Genomic DNA, 25,566 nt, shown 5'->3' on the forward strand with positions numbered 1-25,566 from the left:
GATGCTCCTTGTTAGAATTAGGGAGGTATGGGTGAGCTGTTGCAGCCCACTGCTTCCCTAGTTGCAAACCATCAGAGTTCTGTTCTCCTTTAGGAAATAAAACTGAACCAAAGTGAGTGAAGGAAGTATTTATTTATGGTTCTTGCAAGAAGCAGGTGTATGGGTATGTACCCCTGGAGGTACACACACACACACCAACAGAAGCCAAAACAAGCCTTTAATGCAGGTAGTTCCCTTTGGTCCCTCCCTTCAGAGTCTGGAATGGTCCCTGCTCTTCTGTGTTACAATCTGCATGAGACTCCCACTTCATATTACTCCTTAACATGTCCTCCCTCCCATTAACATGTGAAATGTGCCTAGTTTTGTGCTATTGCTCCTCTCTGGGAGAAGTTGGTATTAATGAGTCCATTAAGCACAAGCACTCAAAGTAAAGCTTAACCTTTGTCCTACTTCGAGCCTCTTTCAGGAAACAACCAGTTTCATCCATTTTTAGCCAGTTCTAGAACCTCTGTCAATTTTTCTCTCAATTTCCTTATATGGAAACATAATTATTTTTTATCTCTCACAAAAGTAATCTCAAAGAGGATAGCCCTAGAAACTGGAGGGGAAGGGATGATCTGGAATGGATAAGGAAAGCCTTCTGCACTTGTTTCTGTCTTGAACTTCCCTTTCACCACTGGAACTTTTTTATGGTCACGTTCTTTTGTTTTGTATTTGTTTTTGTTTTTCATTTTTCCAGGTTATTTTTTGCTTTAGATTTTAGGACATCTGATCACTTCAGGGGTTGGGGGTTACTGGTCTGAGCTTTTGTCTTTTATGTTATGATGTTTTCACAGCTCAGTCTGGAGTAGGACCACTATGTGTGTGTTGGGAAGGAGGCAGGTGGAATGAGAGGAACAATCAAGAGAAAAGGACTAGCTGATATTGGGGAGGTGGTTTTGTTCTATGAAATCTAGGGATAGTGTCATAGGCATAGGGAGGACTGGTTGGAAGGAGAAGCATATAAATCAGTAGAGAATAATTAGAGGCAGAGTAACATTGAGGTCTGCAGAAGAAGGCAGGTAAACTAAATTATAAAAGTCTATAATTTGTGTGGGTAGAGACCGTAATTGCCTGACCTGCTCTGTTGCTATAATTTGAGCCCCGCCTCAGGTTATGACTCTAGCCTCATTTAACCCTTGCATGGTCTGAAAGTCTAATGAGGTTGTTGGAGGCAGCTTGCCAGGAGGCCGGATCTATCCAATCAAAAGCAGTCCTAGGTGAGGTTTATTGTGGTAATGATATTGTTTGTTTGGGGCATGTGTGCACACAGGCCCTCAGCATACATTGTTGTGTGCATGTGTATGCATGTATGTAATCTTTTGGATCTCCTTCTGAACACACAGAAATGCACCAGGGACAAGCCACATGTTCATTCACAGGGAACTGCAATTAGCACATAAGCCCTTGATGGAAATAAGAAGTGATTATATTTCAAAACAGAAGTGTAAACAAAACTCTGATTCATGAATTTGCTAATTGTTTTCCTATGCCTTGGGCACTATCCTAAATTTAATTGTTATACACACAGAGAGGTCATTGATGAGCACAAATGGATGTTTCTAAGAATTATAAAACTGAAAGTCTCAGAGTTAAAAATTATTTCAGAGGTTTTGTAGGGCAGACCCTACCCAATGTAGGAATGTTCCTGGAAAAATCCCTTTTCTATGTATCTCTGAATAAATGCAACCACTGCAGAAACTATTGATCTCTCCAGGTTGTTTTGAGGAAAGTATTGTGAAAACCTTAAAATCCTGCCTTTTTCCTTTGTTCTTCTCACATTTTACTTTTTCGCACACTGCAGTGTGATGTATTGAAAAAATCACTAGATTTGGGGTCAGAAGATCTAACTTTGAATCCGGACTTCTGCTCTTGTTTACTCTGTGACCTTAAGGAAGGTGCTTTCTTTCTCTAGGAAATAGTTTCCTTCTTTGTTTAAATGAGTGGATTCTACCAGATAATCTCTAAGATCTCTTTGAGCCTACAATTATCATTTCCTGAGTCAAACTCTTGTTTATTCACTTGCCAGTTTAACTCTCAGCAATTCACTTGTCCTTTCTGAGACTCAGTTGTAGCACCCATCTCAGAGGACTAGTGTGAGATCTACTTGGATATAGTATGTAGAGTGCTTTGTAATCCCTAAAGCATTACTACATAAATGACATTACACCTGCTTCTGTGAGGGGGATACTTGATGTATTGTGATTTCCTTTTAACAGATGAAGAAACTTAATATCTGAGAAACTGATTGCTCATGTTAACACAATTAGAACATGTCTGAGAGGGGTTGGTTTGATTCCATTTTCTCTGATTCCAAGTTGCCTTTCTTAAATGATCAACCCACACCATACCACCTGGGGAAATGGGGCTTAAATATTTAAGCAACCACTTTAGTTATATCATTGTTTCATGTATTCAGTAGAATTTATTAAGCAGAAAACCCAAAGAGATTTGTGTGTCTTGGCTTACACAATATAAATTGCAAGTAACAGTGACCTGTACTCTGACAGCAAATGTGTTCCAACTCCTTTTAAATGTGGAAAGCAGCATTCATCAATTAATAGGAAATAAATGTTGGGTTACCTCAAAGAGTTTCTTAACTATTTCTTCTTACCAGATTAGAACAATCATTGTTCGGTTAATAGTATTTTAGTACTTTGTAGAATTTTAAATGTATTTTATAGCTCCTTAATCATAGAAATGGTTTCATTTTTGCCTTTATATGCCCTAAGAATAACCCAGTGCCTCACACACAGTGGGTCATTAATAAATTGTTGTTCTTTGATTGTGAGTAGTGGCTACTCCTAAGTGGTAACAATTGAAACTAAGAAGTTAATCATAATAAAGGTAATGATAATGGCAATAATAATAGTAGCTAGCATTTATATAGTGTTTTAAGGTTTGCAAAGTGCTGTAATAATATTATCTCATTTGATCCTTACCACATTCCTGGAAAGTAGATATTATCATTATTCTTATTTTGGAGATTAAGAATAAGGCAGAGTTTAAATGGTTTGCTAAGGGTCCTTTAGGTAGGAAGTACCTAAGGTAGTATTTGAACTTTGGTCTTCCTAATTCCAGGTTCAGAGTTCTACCAGTTTGCCGTGTAAAAGCTGTCGAGATGTTTATTTTTTGGGGGGAAGGACTCCATGAGGGAGGATTTTTTTTTTATTTTCATAGTATACAAAATTGTCAATAGTTAACACTAGTAATATTCTATAGATAGTATCAACAATATTACAAAATATCTGGTTTAGTAGAGAACTGAAAGATCTATTATCATTTCCTAAATTATATAGGAATCCCCTCTAAACCATCCAAAATGGTTATCGAGTCTCTGATTCAAAATTTCCATCAATGGAGAGAGAACTCCAGTAGAGCTCATCTCATTTTCTTTTTAAACAATTTTGTCAGTACATTCAAATTATAACCTAGACAAAAATCTGGCTCTCTAAAACTTCTACCCATTTTGTCCTAGTTCTAAATTCTTGTGTTTTATGACATAACCTTAATCCGAGTTCAATGTGAAAAGGTTTTCAATATTGAAAGTCAGCTATTGTGGCCAATTAATTCCTCTGTTCTCTAAGAGAAGCATCACCAGTCCCTATAATTTTTTTTTAATGTTCATGAGATCATGAATTTGGAGCAGAAGGGGAAAATCAAGATTATCAAGGTCTGCATTTTACCTATGAGGAAATAGAGTTCAGAAAAGTTAAGTGATTGGCTCAGGTCGCGCAACTAGTAAGTATGAGATAGTATTTGAACTCAGTCACTCTCCACTCCAATCCATCTTCCACTCAATGCCCTTCCTAACCTTGCCCATACTTATCTATCTATTGTGCTCACACCTCAAGCTCTCTTCAAAGTAATCTTTAAGCAAATGACTCCGCCCCACAACTGTAACTCATACAAGACTTCCAACTCCTAACATTGTTTTTATTGGCCCTTTCCATGCCTAGAATTCTCTCCCTCATCACCACTGACTCCTGGATTTCTTAACTTCTTCACCTTCCTGAAACCTTAGCTAAAATTTCACCTTATACAAGAAGCCTTTCCTTGTCCTCCTGAATGATAATTCTTAACTTCTCAGATTATCTCCAATTTGTCCTGTATATTTATACATAGTTATTTGAAAATTGTCTTCCCCAAATTAGATCATGATCTCCTTGAGGGTACACACACACACACACACACACACACATACATACACACATCTATGTGTGTGTATATGTATATATGTGTATGCGTGTATATGTATATGTATGTGTATGCACACATACAGACACACATACCATTCCTTGTAGCCTTAGCACTTATCATAGTACCTGGTACATGGTAGGTGCTTAATACATGCTTGTTGACTTTACACCAAATACAAGACTCTTTCCAGTACTCCTTGCTTCCTCTCCAGCTTTATCATCCTCTGTACAGTTTGTCAATGTCGTTCCTAAAGTATGATGCCCAGAACTGAATTGTGATTTGACCATGGCAGAGTAAAATACTTATGCATCCTTTGTCCTATTCACTATATATATAAATGAAGCAAAAGACTGTTTTAATATTTGAAGGGGATTGTTTCACACATTGAGCTTGCTTGCTAATCGAAAGTCCTTCGCATTTCCTTTTTTTTTCTTTCAGAAAAGCAAGTGTTTATCCTGCTTTTGAACAGTATATTTTTAAATTACTTTGAGATTTTATACTTATAACAATTATGTTTCAGCTTAATAGATTTGGTCCTTTGTTTAAGGCTGTGAACAACTCTTGGGATCCTAATTTTAACATTTTAAACATTAACTATCTCTCTCAGTCTTATATCATCAACATATTTGATGAGCATGTTATCTAGGTAATAAATTTCAATGATAAAAATGTATAACAGATAAGAGGCAAGGACAGAACTCTATGGCATCCTTAGAATAATGTGATGCCAGTATATTGGCCCATTAATCAGCATTTTATGGATATTAAATAAAATATAAATCCACTTAATTGTACTATAAAGTACAATTTTTATTATAATAATATTATTTAATATAACATAAAAGAATTTGCCACATATCTTGCTGAGGCCTAGATAATAATAATCATATTTCCCTATTATTCCCTATGCCTAAAATATAATTCCCCTCACTTCTTCCTCTTCAACCTCCTATTTTCCCTCAAATATCATCTCCTAGAAAAGTATTTTATCTTATTCTTCCGGTTCCTATTGTTTCATCTCCAAAATTGCTTTGCATATATTTTGTATACATTGATACATATACATATTCCCTTGACTGCTCAAACATAAGTTCCCTGAGATCAGGGATTGTTTAAATTTTGCCTTTATAACCAGAGTGATTGATATATGGTAGGGTTTAATAAATACTTGTTAAATGTGTGGTTCTTCATATGGTTATCCAATCAAAATGGGAATTAAGGTTCATTTAAACCATAGGATTTGGATCTGGAAAGGACCTTTAAAGTCACATGATGTTTCCCTACCATTTACCGAATGATGAAATTGACATATGATAGGTTAAGTAACCCAATCTTAAATGGGTTATTAAATAACATAATATTGGTTTGAATTTTTGCCTCTGATTCAAAGTCTGGTGCTCATTCCACTCCACCACACAATGAACCCTTGAAACCACCTAAAGGTCAATTCTTACCTTTCCAAGTACTCACAAACCTTATATTTAAATAATTTTAATAATACAGTGTAGAATGAATTCCTAGAAAAAAAATCATCTACTTTGGAAAAAAATAAATATAATAAATGCATATGGAAGCTGATATTATCCTCTGCTTTTTGGAGCAATCAGAGGAAACAGAGGTAGAGAGAAATATATTTTATATTTTATACATGGTGGACAGACAGTTATGGATCATTATAAGGTAGTTTCTACTTAGCTCATGATTTATTACAACTGCTTTCAGACATGCTGTACTAATTTTTTACCAGGAGGTTTTTTTTGCCACATTGAATACTTTAGTTTTCAAGGCAAGGAATGTGATTTGCTTATGGAAAATGGAAGCATTACAGTAAAGTTTCAGAGATGGAGATCACTTTAAAATTGAGACCGCTTCTCTGAAAGCAAATCTTCCAAAAATGACATATGATCACATTTCCTTTTAGTAGCAAATGTTTTATATATATATATGTATATACATATATATATGTGTGTGTGTGTGTGTGTGTGTGTATGTGTATATATACATATATATACACATACACACACACACACACACATAATATATATATACATATATATATGTGTGTGTGTGTGTGTGTGTATGTGTATATATATGTATATATACACATACACACACACACACACACACACACACACACACACACACACACACACACACACACACACACACACTGATTGATTGATTGATTGAATGTCTCCAAAGCATGTCATTTGGCATTTTGCATCAAAGCACTTTAAAACCTTTTAACACCACAGAAGTAGAAATTAGAGTAGAGTAAATGTTTTCTTTCCCTTCCTTTTTTTGGAATATTAAAGGGTCTTTTATGCAGACTCAAAATAATTATTGCATTTAACTCAGATTCATACAATTCAGGAACTGCATTTCTAACACCTTGTCAGGAATTCTCTGGTACAAGGTATTACAGATTATTAGTTATTATGTCTTAGCCCTTCCTACTCTGAGATTTGGAAAAGTCAGTTATCACCTTAATCCCCTTTTTAAAAATAATCACAAAGGAATTTCTGGTGACTTTGGGCTGAAACCTTATTATTGTTTCAGAAATCTTATTAGTTAAATAAACAAGTAGATTTTAAAAGGCTAAAATTGTAAATATATATTTTCTCAAAAGGGTATTATTCAAAATAAAGAGAATACCCTTACGAAAATAGTCTAGTGAAATAGAAGAGATGATAGTATTGCATGCTAAGAAAAAGAGAAGCACTTTAACATCAATCATTGATTTCATTTGTATATTTACATATAACTTTTAAGCTATGATCATCAGATATATTGAGAATTTTCTCAGTTCCCCATTCACTTACAAATCATGTTTGGAATATCTTGTATTTTCAAAGTTTTATATGCTTGAATATATTTTAAAATATTTATTAGATGCATATTATGTTTAATGTATTTGGGTTGTACAGATATATGAGTTTATATTTTATGGGTGTGAGGATTTAGTGGTGGAATACAACTTGTACACAACTAAATATTGTACATGGGGAAGTAAGGAGCAAGAGAACATTAACAAGTGGAATGTATGAAGGAAGATAATAATTCAGAAAACACAAAAGGTCACATAATGTATCCCAGGCAAAAGGAATGGTTTGTGTGATTTAAAGGTGGAAGGAGAGGGACTATGGAATCTAGGAGGTGGCCAGTTGTCTATTCTCTCTCAAAAGTAGAGTTCATTAAGGTGAATAGTATTAGGTTTAAATTGTAGCTATAGGAAAACAATGTGGATATAACCTATGAGGAGTGTATATTTTATCCAATAGAATGGGCAAAAGATCCTGGGGAATGGTTGGTTGGTTGGTAGCTTATATGGCAATTTCATATCAACTTGCATGTTCCACCACCTGGTAGCATCATGTACATTATTACATTGGTTATTTTATGCTTCATATTACCGGCCTGATACTTTCTCTTCCAAGTAAATGCATCAGTTCACATTTCCTAATAACATTATTTTCATTAATTATTGGCTTTTTAACTATTGAGGAATTTAGTGGCAGGCATGTACTTTGACCTCTGAGAAATATAGTAAATAGGGCTTAATAGATACCTATTTTATTCACAGAGCTGGGAAAAAAGTGAAAAATGGGAGTAGAGATAGAAGCAATCTACAGAAATTATTTGTTATCCTTTCTTATTTTGAGATCTATTTCAGAGAACATAGGAAGGGAGAAGTTGATAGAAACATTGCAGCTCTCCAGGGAATCACAAATGCTATATCTAGAAGATGAAGCCAGATTATTTTTCTTTTTAAAGAACATAACATATATGTTTGTGTATACATACCTAGATATGTAGCTATGTATATATGAATATGTATACACATATACATATATATACACACCCCTACATATATATATACTTAAATATATATATACACACACCTACATATATATATACATATATTATATATGTGTGTGTGTGTATATATACATATATATACATACATACATACATACACACGCACACATACACACACACACACACACACACACACACACACACACACACACACACACATATATATATTTCACGTTCTGATGGCAAGAAATGCAAGTAGGTATTGGGGCCGATACAAATAGCCATATGGAGGTTTGGGATAAAGAGATAAAATAAAAGATTAAATATCTACTCATTGTATTCAAATGTTGGCTTAGTAATTATAATCATCTAGATCTGTATACAAGCTTAGAGAGAAAAACCAGTTGGGTTTTTGGTCCCTTTTAAATTGGTGATTGTGCTTGCATCTGCCATCACACAACATAAGCATGCATATTGGCTTGATGTGTGTGAATGAGAAGAAAAATACACAGAGAGAGATTAAAATTCTAATCTGAGGCAAACATCTGTGGATTTTCATGTTTTAAATGCAACCTACAAGAGATTTATATCATGAGAAATTTAAATAAAAGGAACTTCTTTTAGCTAGGCAAACATCTCATTTGATGACAGTGATGAAAGTGAGATGCTTCTGAGAATGAATTAGCTTTTTTTTTAATAACAAAGCCTCGAATTGCAGTTGATAGGAAATTATTTTGGTGAGGCTTTCATAAGGAAATCCATAGCCTTGACACTTTAAATGTTAAATAATGACTCCATATTGTTGCAGACTATCATTAACAGTGAAGTTTTATTTTACTCTTCAGATACTCCTCCAGGACTTTGTCTAAAACTCTTATTTCACTATTTTGCATCTTACCTTGTATTCTACATGTTTATATTGATGGCATCCTGCCCAATAGATTGTAAGCACTTTAACTTAGGCAATTGTTTTTTCTTCATCTTTGTATTCTCCAGGCCTACGTCAATATTTTGCATATAATAGTTGCTTAATAAATGGTGGTTGAATTAATGTGAATATAATTAGAAGAACATAAATCATTACCTGTAGAAATGTTAATTCAGTACAGCAATATCCATATAACATATGCATATTTACTTAGATAATTCTATAAAGAAGAAACAATTTGGTTTCATTTTTCTGATAAAAGATGATGGTACATTTCACATTTAATTATAAAAGTATCAATGTAAAAGCTGTTTAAAGCACCAAGAATTCAGAGCTAGTGAGAAAATTATCAGAATTCAGAATTTACAGTTGGAATGCATTTTGGCAGACATCTAGTCCAACTGATATTATAAAAGTAATCTGCACTACATGATACCCAATAAGGGCTCATCTAGCACCTACATGAAGATCTCTAATGAGGGAGAACTCACTACTTCTTGAAGGACTCCATTCCACTTCTGAATGATGCTAATTATTAGGAAATTTCTCCTGCAATCAAGCTTAAATTTACCTCTTTGGAACTTAGACCCATTCCTCTATGATCTTCTTCCAGTGATCAAAGAGAATAGGTCTAATTCCTCTTCTTCATAACAGCCTTCCAATACTTCAAAAAAAAAAAAGCTGTCATCCCTCTCCAATTAATCTCTTCTTCAGGCAAAAATTCCTTCAAATGATCTCCATTTGGCACCAAAGTAACACTCTTCACTACTAGTTTTCTTCTTGACACCCTAGTTTATCAATGTCTTTCATAAATGAACTGGCGTACTCAGATTTGAGAGCAGTACTTAAGAAGTAGCATTTCATAGTCTTGTAATAAGAACAGGAAAAATTTGGACCTGACAGCTTTTCACATCATCATCATCATCATCATCATCATCATCATTATTATTATTATTATTATTATTATTATTTAGTTTACTTTAGCTAAAGGAAAAGAAAATGAAATGTGTGGTATAGGAAAAATGGCTTTGGCTGAGGAAGAAGAGGAAGAATTGGAAATTTGCTACTTGGTCCCTGGTGACCTGCAATAACCATGTCTCACTGGCTGCTTCTTTTGATTTTTTTCATGATGGGTAATTTTATTGTAGTGGTAGACTCCAGGTTTGTATACTAGTCTGCAACTTAATAGCCTTAGAGATGTGACTTGAACAGACAGAAGGAATGATTTGTTCATGGTTACTGGATAGTATGTGTCAATCAGATGAAGGACTTGAATACAGTATTTTTTTTTTGTAATTGTCTCCATTCAGCATCTAATCTGCTTTAAAATAAATGATGAAAAGGTTAGACTAGAAGACTTTTAAGGGATTTTTTTTCCCTCCCAGCTCTCAAACTCATATGGTTTAGTATAATTTGTGAATCTTTTTTTTTTCAAAATACGTAGCAGTTTATACTGTGGAGTTAGCTGGATTTGGAATAAGAAATTATAGAACCATAGAATTTTAGACTCAGAAGGAAATTAGTTGCTATTTGGAGTTATTTGCTGCAGCAATGATTGCTGCTGCAGATATTTGACTTCATATTGATTCCTTCCCTATTTCTTCTACCAGTTTTTGGTGCATTCCTATACATGGTATCATGGGTCAAAAGTTGATTAACTTCTCAGAGTTTAGTTCTAAAATTATTTTTAGAATAGTTGGAAAAATTCATCACTCAGCTCTCAAGCATTTCCACAAGAATTATATGGGATCTGTTATCAAATACTTTGCTAAAAATCTAGGCAATCTACAACATTCTCTTCAAGTAGTAGTTTATTAAACCTGTACAAAAAAAGTAAATAAGTCTAATCTGCTACAACCTGTTCTTGATAAAACTATGTTGGCTCTTTTAAATCACCACTTTCATTACCAAATTTTTGCTGTTTCTCTTTAATCATTTGTTTTATAATTTCCCAAGGAACTGATGTTAAACTCATGTACCTATAGTTTGCAAGCTTTATTGTCTTCCCATTATTGAAAATCAGGATATTTTCCCTTCAATGGTCTTGTGGTATCTCCCCTCTTTTTCACGTCTTTTCAATTTCATTAAAAGTGGCACATTTTTTTAATTTTTTATTAATTTTTATTAATTTATTTTCATTTATAAACAATCATTTCCATATGCTTTTGAGTTTCTCCCCCTTCTTCCCCACCAACCTTCCCAATATGGCACACAATCTGATATAGGCTATACATATACATTCCTATTAAACATATTTTCGTATTAGTTATGTTGTAAGTAAAAATTAAAACCAATAGGAGGAACCTCCATTAAAAGGAAACAAAACTCAACAGACGAGACAAAAAGCAATTCAACTTCCATAGTTCTTTCTTTGGATGTGGATAGCATTTTCCATCATGAGGCCTCTGGAGATGTCTTAGATCCTTGTATTGCTGGGAAAGGTTAAATTTATCGATATTAGTCATCACACAACATGGCTGTTGTTATGTACAATGTTCTCTTGGTTCTACTCACTTCACTCGGCATCAGACCATGCAAATCTTTCCAGGTTTTTCTGAAGTCAGCCTGTTCATTATTTCTTATAGCACAATAGTATTCCATTACATTCATATACCACAACTTGCTCAGCCATTCCCCAATTGATGGGCATCCTCTCAATTTCCAATTCTTTGCCACAGAAACAGCTGCTATGAATATTTTTGTACATGTGGGTCCTTTTCCCATTTGTATTATCTCTTTGGGATATAGCCCTAGAAGTGCTATTGCTGGGTCAAAGAGTATGACCATTTTTATAGCCCTTTGGGCATAGTTCCAAATGGCTCTCTAAAATGGTTGGATCATTTCACAACTCCACCAACAACGCATTAGTATTCCAATTTTCCCACGTTTTCTCCAACATTTATCATTTTCCTGTTTTGTCATGTTGGTCAATCTGATAGGTGTGATGCGGTACCTCAGAGTTGTTTTGATTTGCATTTCTTAATCAATAGTGATTTGGAGCATTTTTTCATATGACTATAGATGGCTTTAATTTCTTCATCTGAGAACTGCCTATTCATATCATTTGACCTTTAATCAATTGGGGAATGACTTGTATTCTTCTAGATTTGACTTAATGCTCTATATATATTAGAAATGAGGCCCTTATCAGAGAGATTGGTTGTAAAAATTCTTCCCCAATTTTCTACCTTCCTTCTAATCTTAGTTGCATTCGGTTTGTTTGTGCAAAAACTTTTCAATTTAATGTAATCATAGTTATCCATTTTGCTTTTCGTAATGTTCTCTATCTCCTGTTTGGTCATGAATTCTTCTGTTCTCCATAGATCTGATAGGTAAACTATAAAAGTGGCACATTTTAGAAATCACATCTATCAGTTTTTCAATACCTGACGCTGTAGTTAATCCGGACAAAGTTACTGTTAATTCGTCAAAGACAGTTAGAAGTTTTATTACTATTTCCTAAGTTTTCTTGTACATCAACTACTTGTTAGCTTTTTTTTAAACAATTTAAAATGTAAAGGTTCGTATCATTCCTCCAATACTTAGTAGTAGTCATTGCCTTCAACTCAAGCTGATGAGGCCCCAGTTCCTTCATGCATAAAATGAGGACGACAATAGTAGTTACTCTATAGGTTTATTATGAAGGTCAAGTGAGATCATGTAAGTATAGTAATTTGCATAGCCAAAAGTGCTATTAATGTGCTACATAAATGTTTACTATTTTTGTTATATTATTAATCATTCATTTAAAAATGTATAATTAGCAGACATCAAGATCTATACTGGACCTGTGATTTCACTGATGTAGGTAATTTTCCAGAGAAAGAAATTCCCTCTTTTGAAGCTGATTGACACTTTCTTGTTTCTTGCAAGTTTCTCAGGGTATTGAAAAATTAAGTGACTTGCTGAGAGTCAAGCTGCCAGTGTGTGTCAGTGGCAGAATATCAACATCCATCTTTTATTGTTTTTTGCTTTCTTTTGTTTTGATTACAAAGTCTTATTTTGTTATTTAACTATTGATAATTTTTATGTTTATATTTCCTCTTACCAAATAGGCTGAAAATTCATTGAAATCATGATGGTGTCGTATGCTTCTCTGCGTCCCTAGTAAAGAGCAGGTACTGAGTGTGTGGAAGGAGAGATTTATTGACTTTAATTTCATTTGAGGGGAAGAAGAAAGGGAAAGCTCCCAAATGAATAAAGGAAAAAGAGAACCACAGCTGGTACCAGGAACTAATAGTGAATTACTCTGCCTTTTACAGACTTAATGCTGTTTTGTTTGAATTTTTGCATACCCAGCGACTATCATGTTGCCTAGCGTATATTCAGTGTTTAATATTTTCTTTTTGGTTGATTGATTTGTATCACAATTCATTAACTTTGTCATGGTCACATCTGAGTTATTAGGAACCTTTAAAAATAAATAGGTTCAGTCATTTCTGGACTTAATCAGTGAGAATCCATGGTCCAGTCATCCTTTGTATTTAAGACCCATCATGCCTTCCATAACAACAATAATATTCAAGTGGTAACTTCACATCATTTCACAAAAGCAAGTATTGAGGAGGGATAGTTAGAATTTAAGCTTCTTCAACTGAATACATTTCAGCAAGTATTTAGTGCCTCCTCTGTGCTAGGCATTGAATGAAGTACCAGGAACAGAAAGATGAAAAAGGGAGTACAAATAAAAAGTATATGCCTATAAAAAGTAAATGCCATGTCCTTATTGAGTCCCTTGTCTTTGGTATGTAACTCATATTTCCCTTGGTCAAATTTTCTATTAAATTAATTTTTTTAACAAAATCCTAAAAGTCTGACAATTCATTAAATATCCTTTTTTTTTCATTCAAGATTATGCTTAGCTTAGCTGGGTATGATATTTTCAGCTGGAATCCCAGTTCTTTGATATATAGTGTTCTGAGACCTGGAAAATGGGAGGGGCGGAGAACAAACAATCCAAGAAAAACAAGAAGATAGAAAAGAAAGTCAGCCAATTCGAAAAGGAGACCCAAAATCTTAAGGAAGAAAACAACTCCTTAAAAATCAGAATAGGGCAAGGGGAAGCCAGTGAAGTTATAAGAGATCAAGAAATAATAAAATGAAATATAAAACAAAAAAATAGTAGAGAATGTGAAACATCTCATAAGAAAAACTGATTTGGAGAGCAGATCAAGAAGAGAAAACACAAGAATAATTTGACTACCTGAAAGCTATGATAAAAAAAAGCATCTTGATACAATAATACAAAAAATAATTAAAGAAAATTGTCCTGAAGCATTAGAACAAGAGGAGAAAGTAGAAATAGAAAAAAAAATCCACTGATTAACACCTGAAAGAGATCCTGTGAGAAAAACCCACAGGAATACTATAGTCAAATCCCATAACCTGCTGCTTAAGGATGAACTATTATAAGTAACAAGAAAAAAAACAATTTAAATATGGCAGTGGCAAAATTAGAATCACACAAGACAGAAGCTGTGACACTAAAAGACCATCAATCTCTCTCATTTGATGTTTTAAGTGTTTTTTTTAATTCCTCTGTGAATTCTTTTGGGGCAGGTGATCATTTGATGTTACTCTTTGGGGTAGAAAATCACTTCTTTACTTCAGTATCCTCCTCTGAAGATGAACCCCAGTCTTCTGTATTCCCATAGGAACTCTTTATGGTTGGATTCTTTCTCCTTTGCCTGCTCTCTCTCTTTTTTATTTGTAGCAGCTTATATTTTGTAATCATTTCTAGACCTGGGGTATGGAGGATGGTGCCTCTGGCCTCAGGTCCTCCTTCAGTTCTCCTCTCTGGCTTGGAATCGAAATAATACCTCCCCCCCCCATTCCAGCCTGTGGTGTCCCCACCCAACTGCTTCTGCACTCAAGCAGTGGGGTAGAGTGTTTACTGGGTCCTTCTCACTCAGGAGCCCATCTCTGCAGCACAGCTTGGTCTGGCATTCCTTGTCAGCAGAGGTTCCTCAATCCTCCCCACATCAGATGCCCAATTCCTGTCACTGTCCCAAGGGTAAAAGTTGCTGTACCTGTGCACCAAGGATGCTTCCTGATGCAGCTAACCCCAGGGCTCACCTCTTGTTGTATAAGTGGAACTACTCTGGTGTTTATTCTTCACAGAGACCAATCCTTCGTCTTCTTCAGATTTTCTCTTATTATCTCAGTTGTACCATTGTTCTTCCCCAACTCTTGTTTATTTTTAACTTCTTTATTTTCACTCTGAGGCACTATTTTAACTCATTTGTGGGGGAAACCTAGAGAGCATGGAGTATTCTGACCTACTCTGACATCTTCTCAGAATCCTTCCCCCATTTTGTTATATTTTCAACACATGCCAGTACTGAACACTTAAGAACTTATGATGTGTAACATTGAGTTAGACTCAAGTCATAATTATTCCAGACGTTAGCATCTAGGAAACTTTTGTGAGGGAAATAATGCCAATTATAATAGGTCAGAGAAATCCCTAGCTTCCTTGAATAATCTTTTCTAAATCTTTCCTTTATAAATTTCTCATAATCTTGTGAAACCAGTTTATATTTAAAAGGTAAACAAGCTCTTTTACAAACTGTGTTATATTTTATAACTTTGATGTGTAAAAAATCTTCCTTTTTATTTATTCTAGATAATACACCCCATTCAAGTTTTATAAATATATATATAAATACATATATACACATACATACATACATATACATGTATATACATGCATGCATATATACATACATATATGTGTGTGCATATATGTGTGTGCATATATATGTGTGTGTGTATATATATATATATGTACTTACCTTTCATTTCCATGATAGATTGGAAAACTAATGAAGAGAATCACATTGAACAAAATTTTTGAAATCAGGATTTGGTTTCCAATATCAATTCTGCTATTCATTTCTTAATTTGATTTTGGACAAATCATTTGGGCTTTCACCTTATTTTGCCTAGATTTATATCTCTATCTTGTTTTCTTGCCATTTCCTATCCATCTTGCCTCCATTCCCTCCCAATTTCCCCAGTAGTTTTGGATTCTGCCCTTAGATTTATCCTTGGTTCTGTTTTTAGAATGTGAGCTCCTTGAGTGTGTGTTGCTTGTATTTTTATCCCCAGATTTTAGGGTAGTACCTGGGACAAATAAGTATTTAATAAATGCTTTACATATCAATATGTCCATAACTCTCTCTGTTTCTGTATTTATCTATATTTCTGTGTGTCTATCTATCTACCTATCTATCAACAAGTTATTGTCTTAGGTACTGAGAATATGTGGTCTATGATCACTGTGTTTTCTTCACGTGTTTGAATGACTCTCAAGTGTTTTATTTGTTCTGCTTGGTTGCAGAGGTCAGAACTATCAATAAATGGTAAGAAATTTCCAAAAACTGGACAAATAGGCTAGATAGAATGGAAAAATTCCTAATAATTAGAATGAGGTTTTTTTTTTCTTCCAGAAAGGCATGGCTTTCTCTTTCTTCACACAGAGTCTTTAAACAAAGGCAGATAAAGACTTATCAGTTATGCTGTAGAGTGGGTGGTTTTTCATATGCTTCTTGTATTCTGTATAGTCTCTGATGCCCCTTTCATATCTAAAAGTATGTGATTCTGTGATACAAACATAAACAATCCCTGCCTTCAAAGAACTTAGATTCTACTAAGTCTATATTATATCCAAAAACAAGTAAATATCATATTATCTTTCAACTAATTAGGGGTAAAATCTTTTTTTTTTCAGATATGAGCTTCTAGAGGCAGGGTAAATGTTGAATATGCATTAGTGTTATATTGTCTATGATAAATATTAGTAGCAAAAAAAATCGAATTGTGCCTTTTGGCTATAATATCTTAAAGGTGGCTTTTACCACTTCTCTCAACTAAATGGTGTCTGAAATTTAGAATTCATTAGTTGCCAAACTGTTTAAGTTCACTTTTGACCATTATTTGCTAAGGTTTAGAACTAGCTATACCAAAAATAAGCCGTTAAGTGTTTCTGCTCAATTTGGAATGACCTAAAGTTGTACTATGTGCTTGCTTTTTCCAGGAAGGGTACTTTGCTACCTTTAGAATTCCGCTAAATATATTCTTTGGTTCATTTTACTCTTGGCAAAATATGAGCATCTGTTTTTAGAAAAAGACTGATTAAAATTGCTCAAAAGGCTTCTTGAATGTAAAACAGCTATTACAAAACAACCTTTCATTGATTTATGCCTAAATGAAGCTGACATATATGAATTTAATTTTCTTTGAAATACATGTGGGTGAAACATTTTAAAATTAGTTCAAGATATTTAACAAACTGAAAACACAGCTGGGTGAGCCGTTTTTACTCAGAAAAAAAAAGCTTGAAAGTGGAAAGTCTTAAGTTCCTCAATATGGCAAAATGTGGGGAAAGCTATTGTTCAATTGTTTGAAAAATATTGTGATATATTATGTATGTTAAAAAATAGGTTATATTTTCAAGAAAAAGGTTAAAACTTTTGGTGTCATTAGGTTAAATTTAAATATACAATGTTTATCATTGTTTAAAAAAACTCTGTTCCCTTTGTAGGAATGTGACTTGTTTGGAGCAAAAACCTAAGAATGGCATACTTCATTCTCATGTGAAAATACATTTGTTTGGGGAGTGGGCAGATGAGAAATTTTGAGATTAAAGTAGTAAACAGATTTTATTTTCATGTCTGTGGATTTCAGATTTAACTGGAATTAACAAAGTATATGACTTACCACATTAATACACAGAATGGATAGAATGTTGGGCCTGGAGTCAGGAAGACTCATCTTCTGAGTTCAAATCTGGCCTCAGACACCGACTTGCTTTTTGACCCTGGGCAAATCACTTAACCCTATTTTCCTCAGTTTCCCATCTGTAAAATGAGCTGAAGAATGATAATGCAAATCACTCCAGTATCTTTGCCAAAATAACCCAAAATGGGATCACAAATAGTTGGACATGACTGAAACAATTGAACAACAACAAGGATTTAACATACTCACCTAGAGTCACTTATGTAAGCATAAGTTGGATAAATCAAAAACATCTAAGAAGCTTCATACTTACCTTTGATGCTTTCAATCTGGCCTAAGCTGCTAGGCCTACAAGTAAAATTGTTTGGGGCTGAGTCTAAATATTCATACCTATAACAATTAGAGAAAGGATGAAATTAGTTGGAAAATGTAGAATAAGCCTAATTAGAACTGGTTTGGCATAAAAACAATTGGGACATAGTGTGATTGTGACACACACACACAAAATTAGAAGTGCATAGATTTTTGTTTGCTTAAAATTGTGCTCTAATTCATTTTTGCATCCAGGCAAAAATAATGTATATACCTAGAGATACATAGTGGAAAGGGTTTTGGATTTTGAGTCAAAAGATCTGGTTTTTGCTACCAGTTCATTATTTCCTATATATGTCACCTTTTATTAATACATAAATCTCTCTTAGCCACAAATGTTTTGTTCATAAAAGATTTGGAATATATAAGCACTAAGACCTTTCCAGTTCAATTCTATAATGTTTTTATTACTATTGCTTTCAAATAAAATTTCATACAGTTATTTCTTCATTCATTTGTTTTTTTAGTGTATATTGAGATCACAATTCTTCTCTATGAATTTAGACCTCCTAATCATTTTAGCTCTCCCACATTTTGGCTTTCTCTTCACTTAAGGACAGTTTCTTCATCTCTTCAGTATTCTGTATAACTAGCCTTCTGTGTACTTTTAGACAAATATCTTACCTTTTTCAATTAGAATCACTCTCCTACTTGTGCTAAAGTTCTTTGAATTATAATTAACCAGGGTTAGCCTATGAATCCTGTAAGCAGGCACTGACTAGCAGCTACAGATCACCATAACTTAATATAACACTCATACATGAGCAATGGCAGTGACTCACGAATCAATTTATCCTTGGTAGTGCATAACAGCAGCAGCTAAAGGAAAAGTCCCAAAAGAAATGTCTTGCAAATGAGGTTTGACCACGGAAATAGCAATAAAGAGGGAGGAGTATTCTGACCCCCTGACCAGAACCAGTGAGGTGAAGGCAGGTTAAGAGACTTTCCCAAGGTCATTCAGATACAACATTGCCAAAATTTCAAAATAATTCAAGTATGATAGAAAGAATGACTATTCTTATGAGTATTAAGATTTAATGTACAGGATGACCTGTATTCAATTTTTTTTAAACTAGCTACATGCACATTCATGAGCAAATAAATACCTTTAACCTCAGTCTTGTTATCTATAAAAAGGGAATAACAACGGCACCTTCCTCACAGTGTTATTGTGAGAGTCAGATGAGATTATGTGTGTTACCTGCCTTGCAGAATTTTAGACATTTTAAATGTTAAATATATAAGAATATATGATATAAAATACTATCTACTCTTTATGAAGAGAAAGATGACATATATAATGTGATTTAAGTATATAATTATAAACATATTAGCAATTTTAATACTACTATCATAGTTATTGTCAGTTTCATTATTGTCCCAGTAGTCATGACTATATACAGTTAGAATCTAGGCTTTTTATTTCATTGACATAGAGAACTCCTAGATGAGGATCCTTATTCTACAAAGGCAGGCCAACATCATCTCTTGCAAATTTATTAGTGAATTGTCTAGAATACAAAGAGATTAAGTGACTTTCTCAGGATCCTAAAATCACTTCATGAAGTAGTAGGGACTTGAAGGCAGGTCTTCCTCATTCAAAAATCTAGCTCTCTAACCACTAAGCCATGCTGTCCCATGTTTTATCACAGTCAGTTTTAAAACTAGCTACCCATCATAAGATTCTTTACTTGAGGTACTTGAAATTCTCATGCCCTCTCTCCTATTGTTTATCCAGTTATGTGTTGACTTTTCTAAGGAAATAGTAGTTAAACAGATATATGAGCCTCAGCTTTCTTTTCTGTCACTATCTTACAGGACCAATCTATTTAACATTTTATTATCATATTCTATTCTTAAATTTCTGATTCTCATTATTATGTGCTGTGATTTCTTATAATTCATGTAATTACTTTTTATTGATATTTTTTAATATTTTTTTCCTGAAGAAATGAAATAACTTCTCTTCTTGACAATATGTGAGGAAATAATACCATCTAGTGGAAAATTCCTCAAGTAGCAGACATCAGGACCCTTGGGCCCAGAAATGATTCTAAGGGGCTTCTCTGATAGACTCAAAGTATTTGAATGTTCAAACAGCAGTCCATGTCATAATTCTTTGAAGTTCTTGCTTTTGCATCATTGTATAGAAAATATGTTAATACTTTATCAAAAAACAATTTGCTTGTATTAATAGTGAAACAATTAAGGGATAGTTGCCTCTATGTAGTTTTATTTACATTTTAAAACATATACAATCTTATTAATTGTAGTAAAGAAGTAACAAGTATACTATACAGGTTAATTCCATTATAAAATATTGCTTCACAAAGAGCTCATAGCAAATTTAAGCTATGGAAGTTATAGCATCTCACAAAGATGTATATACAACATTAAAAGGTAATGACTATGTGGTGGACGTTTTTAATCTTCACTGAACTAGAAAATTATATTTACCTTTTATTTGAAGATATTAAAAGAGTTCTCTCATTTTTTTTTCCTTGCACAGAGAACAGCTAGCTCTATAATGAGCAATATTTTACATAACTTCAGAAATGCAGGAGACAGATGGTCAGTGATTTTAGACAAGTATCTTTCACAGTCTAAATCCTTGAGGAGATTGAAATTATTTCCCATTTTTCATTAAGTCATTTAGGTTATAATTTGGTAACAGCTTTGGTCACTTAGATCAGGTAATTTAAATAAGTCTTACATTACGAAAAAAAAAATTGGGTTAATTCAAATAATTGTTTTTAGTCTCTAATGCATTTTAACTTAGCTTAATTAAATTAAAGTCTTCTGAACAATGTTTCAAAGTTTCCAGTACTATTGTACACTTTGAATATTTCAAGTAAAGCTGTTTTTTACTTCGTATTGTCAGTTACCAAATCTTGTCAATTCCTAAATAACATTTTCTGTTCTTCTTTTCCCATTCCTGACTCTAGAGTTCAAGACAATACCTAAATCAAGTACTGTTGCAAACTACATCTATCTGGTTGGCTCTTTGTTTTCACTCTCTCTCTCTACTATAATCCTTCACCTATGCCAGCAAGAGACATTTATTTTGTTTTAAACACCATTTGGATCATGCAACTTCAGTTTTCAAAATATTTCACTGGCTCCTTATTACTCACTGACTAAGGCATAAATCCTTTGGGCTGACATTCAAAGTCTTTCACAAAATATGACTCTGAGCCATTTTGGAAAGCAATTTGGAAGTATGCCCACAATGTCATTAAACTGTATTTAACCTTTGACTCATTGATTCCAGCGCTCGACCTAAATATCAAACAGATATGAGAGAGTAAAAGGATGCATACGTTTAAATATATTTACAGCACTGCTTTTTGTTATATCAAGAAACTAAAAATTAAAAGGGTTCCCAATCATTTAGGAAATGGCTGAAGATAAAATATCATATGAGTGCAATGGAAGAGTATTATATCATAAGTAATTCTGAAATTTTGGGTTTTAAATCAAATTAGGAAGACTTGTATGAAGTGAAGCAGAGTGAAGTGAACAGTACCTAAAGAAACAAAATTTTAAATAAAAACAATCTTAAAAGACTTAAGACCCCTGTTCAATGCAATGACCACACAAGATTCAGAGGACTAATAATATAGCATGGCTACCAATATCCTGACAGAGATATGATGTACTTCACAGGAAGAATGACTTCAGGCATTATATGTTTTGCTTATAGTATTTGCTTAATTAATCATTTTAGTGAATGAACAGGTGAACAATTGGATATATACGTACATATATACATATACATATACATGTACATATATACATATGTGTGTATATGTATATATGTGTGTGTGTGTGTGTCCTTATCTACCACGTACCAGGCTTTTGATAGCAGCAGGATTTGCAACTGGGTCCAAAATTAGTTTGTATCACTGTCAGTTTACATTCTCAATCTCAGCAGAAATTAATTTGCAAGTCTGTGACTCACAGAAGCAGGAACTCTTCTCCTAGCCATGAGTTCAGAAAAAAAATAAAAAATAGGCTATGATGAGGAATAATCATGTATTTACATACATTATTACATTTTTGCTCATGCAACAAGTTACATTTCATTGAGCAAATAGTAGATACCTTTTGAACTTTAGTGTAGTAGAATAAACAAAAGAAAGGAAGTATCATAGGACGTATAATTCTCAGTAACAGAAATATTAATCCCATTCTGGAAACCAGTATATCCTACTAATGATTTATAATCTTAGAGAGTTATCTAAAACTCAGAAAGGTAACATAGCATGTATAGTCATAGAGCTAATAAATGCTAGAAATAGGCACAGTGTCTAACACCTTAGGAGATGAATAATTTGCTTTTATTAATTCTCCAACTGATTCTAAGGCTGATATTTCTAATAAAATAAAAGGATTATCTAAACATTATGGGAATCTTCATTAGATTTTTGACTATCACTGGTAAAGGGATATGGATATGTTCAATCCCTTAATTCTTTCTTGGTAAGAAGAAACATATGCTATTTACATTTATATGGAAAGAAGTATAAATTCATTTTACTTTCCATGACCTTTTCAGATTATATAATAGTCAGCTTAATTCCATTCAAAGAAGCATGAATTAAGTGTCTGCAATGTGTAAGTTATTATCCTAGGTTCTGAGGATGTAAAGAGAAAATCCAAAATAGCTCCTACCTTTTAGTTCATTGCACTAAAAGGCTATGATAATTTAAGAAGAGAGAGAGCTAACCACCAGAAGGATCAAGAAAGGCTTCTCTAATGAAGGGGATGGTGAATCAAGCCTTGAAGGAAGCTTAGGATTCTGAGAGTTAGAGGTTGGAAAACAATCCATGTCAGTCACAGGAAACAGTTTGTGCAAAAGGACAGAGACAAGGAGTGTGGGTGAAACTCTCCTACAGAATTGATTATATGTCTTGAGGATGACACGCTTTGTGTGCAATTACACTTGCACAATTTTTCATCGAGGATTTGCTACAGCTTAGTCATACCCAGTATGAAGTCATCTATTTCATTTTGCGTGACTAGCACCTTTAATTCTTTGGAGACTATGATATTCAATAATTCAGCATCACTGGAAGAATATTGATCTTTTGTGTGACCTCCCTCCATTAGAATGTAAGCTCCTTAAGGGCAAGGGCTGTCTTTATTAATCATATCCCCAGCACTTAGCACAGTGCCTGGCACATAATAGGCACTTTATATATATTTATTAGGTTGGATGGAATGTTAAAATGACATACCTTTTTGGAAGAAGAAACTGAAGGCACTATAAATATTACATAATTCTTCCACTCTCCTCCCAACCCCCAAAAGGAGGGATCTAGCATGGGCAACTTATCCATTTAATGCTGGACCCAGTTCATTTTTTTGTCTGCAGTTTCTATTCAATGTGTATGTACTAATGAGTGAGTTCCATAGATTGCTTATCCAACTTCATATCCTAATCTGGATAATAGGCATTCATTCTCTATTTTTCTTGGTATGGACAGACCAAAATTATATTTTCAAAATAATAAATATTGAATAAAGTAACTGTAATAAGATGTCATTAAATAGAACTATTATTGACATAAATATTATGAAAAATGATATAGATCTTTGAAATCAGTTACTTCTAAATATAAATAAATGCTTTGCAATATATATGGCTTAACTTTGGGGATTTGCCTTCCAGTTATAATTGCCTATAGGCCAGTGATATGATTAGTTTAGGTCCTTTGAGTATAAACTGTCTAACAGTGAGAAAGTGTCTTGAAACATGCTAGGAAAGCTTACCTCAGCTGTAGATAATCCACAAACTGGACAAAAATAAGAGTGACTTAACTGGACATAGACCAAAGCTAATGCCCCTCTATGATCAGCATATTAGGAGATTACACTTGGTTGACCTGTCATTGACTTGACTACCTGTTTATTTATTTTGTTTTCTCACTAGAGGCTTCAGGCACATCAAGAAAATCAGTTAAAATAACCAACAGTTAGTCCTTCAATTGAAAGCATGATCACAAATATAATTTATCCCTTTGCCATACTCCACCAAAATCATTTGGATATCCTAAAGAATCTAACACAGTCATCACACTTCAAAGTCACAAAGACTATCTAGGGAAACACAAAGGGATTGTAAAATCCATTGACAGAGGAAAGCCACTTAAAAAAATGTTGGCATTCTCAGTAATATGTTCATCTTCATTTAGTTGATTTGTTCAATGATATTAATGAAACCATAAGTTTTGGGAGATTGTGAAGCACATAGTAATGTCTTATATGCAGAATAAGGGCAAAAATGTTGATTTTCAAATGAATAGATCCTAGACCCATGATTAGTGATATAGAGAACTTGTCATGATGATTAACAAAGGATCACATATTTAGAGCTGGAAAAGGTCATAGAAATTACTTAGTCAAAAGTCTTCTCTTCATGTAAGGGAAAATGAGGCCCAGGAAAGGTTCAAGGTAAGATCAAACATTAAACTTGAAGTCATGCATTAAGTAGAAAAGTCAAGATTTCAGCCCATACCCCCTGCTTCTAAATCCAGAGCAATTTCTATTAAACCACATTGTTTCATGATAATGCAGAATGTGTAAACAGATCCTTATAGGTACCTAGATAATTACAAGGTATAAATTGACAAAAGTGTATATCAATGTTTTATTCACTATAGTTAATAGAATAGAATAAAAAATTGCTTCTCAATGCAGATCTGCCACTCTTCCTTACTTTATAGTTTTAGAGAGTAGAGTCAGGCATTGAGAGATTAATGACTTTCCTATTGCCAAACAGGTAGTGAGTATAAAGAGATCTTATTGATGAGGAACTTTCCCAACCAATACATGCCAGCAATTGCTCTGCAATGTATAGTCTTAGAGAGTTGGTTGGAGCACTGAGAAGTTTAATTACTAGCCCAGCGTCAAATTGGTTTTCTATATGGGTGATGGGACTTGAATCCAGGTCTTCCTCATTCTGAGACCTATTTTTTTTAGGCAATTGGGGTTAAGTGACTTGCCCAGGGTCACACAGCTAGTAAGTGTCAAGTGTTTGGTCTGCAGTCAGATTTGAACTCAGTCCTCCTGACTTCAGGGCCAGTGCTCTATCCACTGTGCCACCTAGCTGCCCCTTCTGAGACCTATTTTCTTTCAATTATGCCATGTTGTCACTCTAAAACAGATCTTAGATGTCTTAAAGTGAAGAGGTTGGTTGACAGATCATTTCTATGATTCCATCTTGGGTGTTATCATTTTCAAGATCCCTTTCTGTAAAATTTTACCATAACTTACCTATTTCCTTCTTTTGCACTACCATATCATACTTCCTTATATTTTAAGTAATTTTAAGTCTTTTTTAAGTAATCTATATACAAAGTATTGCTAAATGTTTGAAAGAAAGGAATTGATCTGCCCATGTAAGGAATTTATTAGAGGGGAAAATAATAACTCAGAAGGATTTGTATAAGACTGAAAATTTG

General features: G+C 33.7%; 1 protein-coding gene across 1 annotated transcript in view; it reads left to right on the plus strand.

The window, feature by feature from the left end:
• KHDRBS2 (KH RNA binding domain containing, signal transduction associated 2) overlaps nucleotides 1–25,566 on the plus strand; it is a 796,104-nt gene that overhangs the window by 290,809 nt on the left and 479,729 nt on the right. The window lies entirely within an intron of this gene.

The sequence above is a fragment of the Phascolarctos cinereus genome, unplaced genomic scaffold (genome assembly GCF_003287225.1).
Source record: "Phascolarctos cinereus isolate Bilbo 61053 unplaced genomic scaffold, phaCin_HiC Scaffold_5;HRSCAF=322, whole genome shotgun sequence".
NCBI classification, from domain to species: Eukaryota; Metazoa; Chordata; class Mammalia; order Diprotodontia; family Phascolarctidae; genus Phascolarctos; species Phascolarctos cinereus.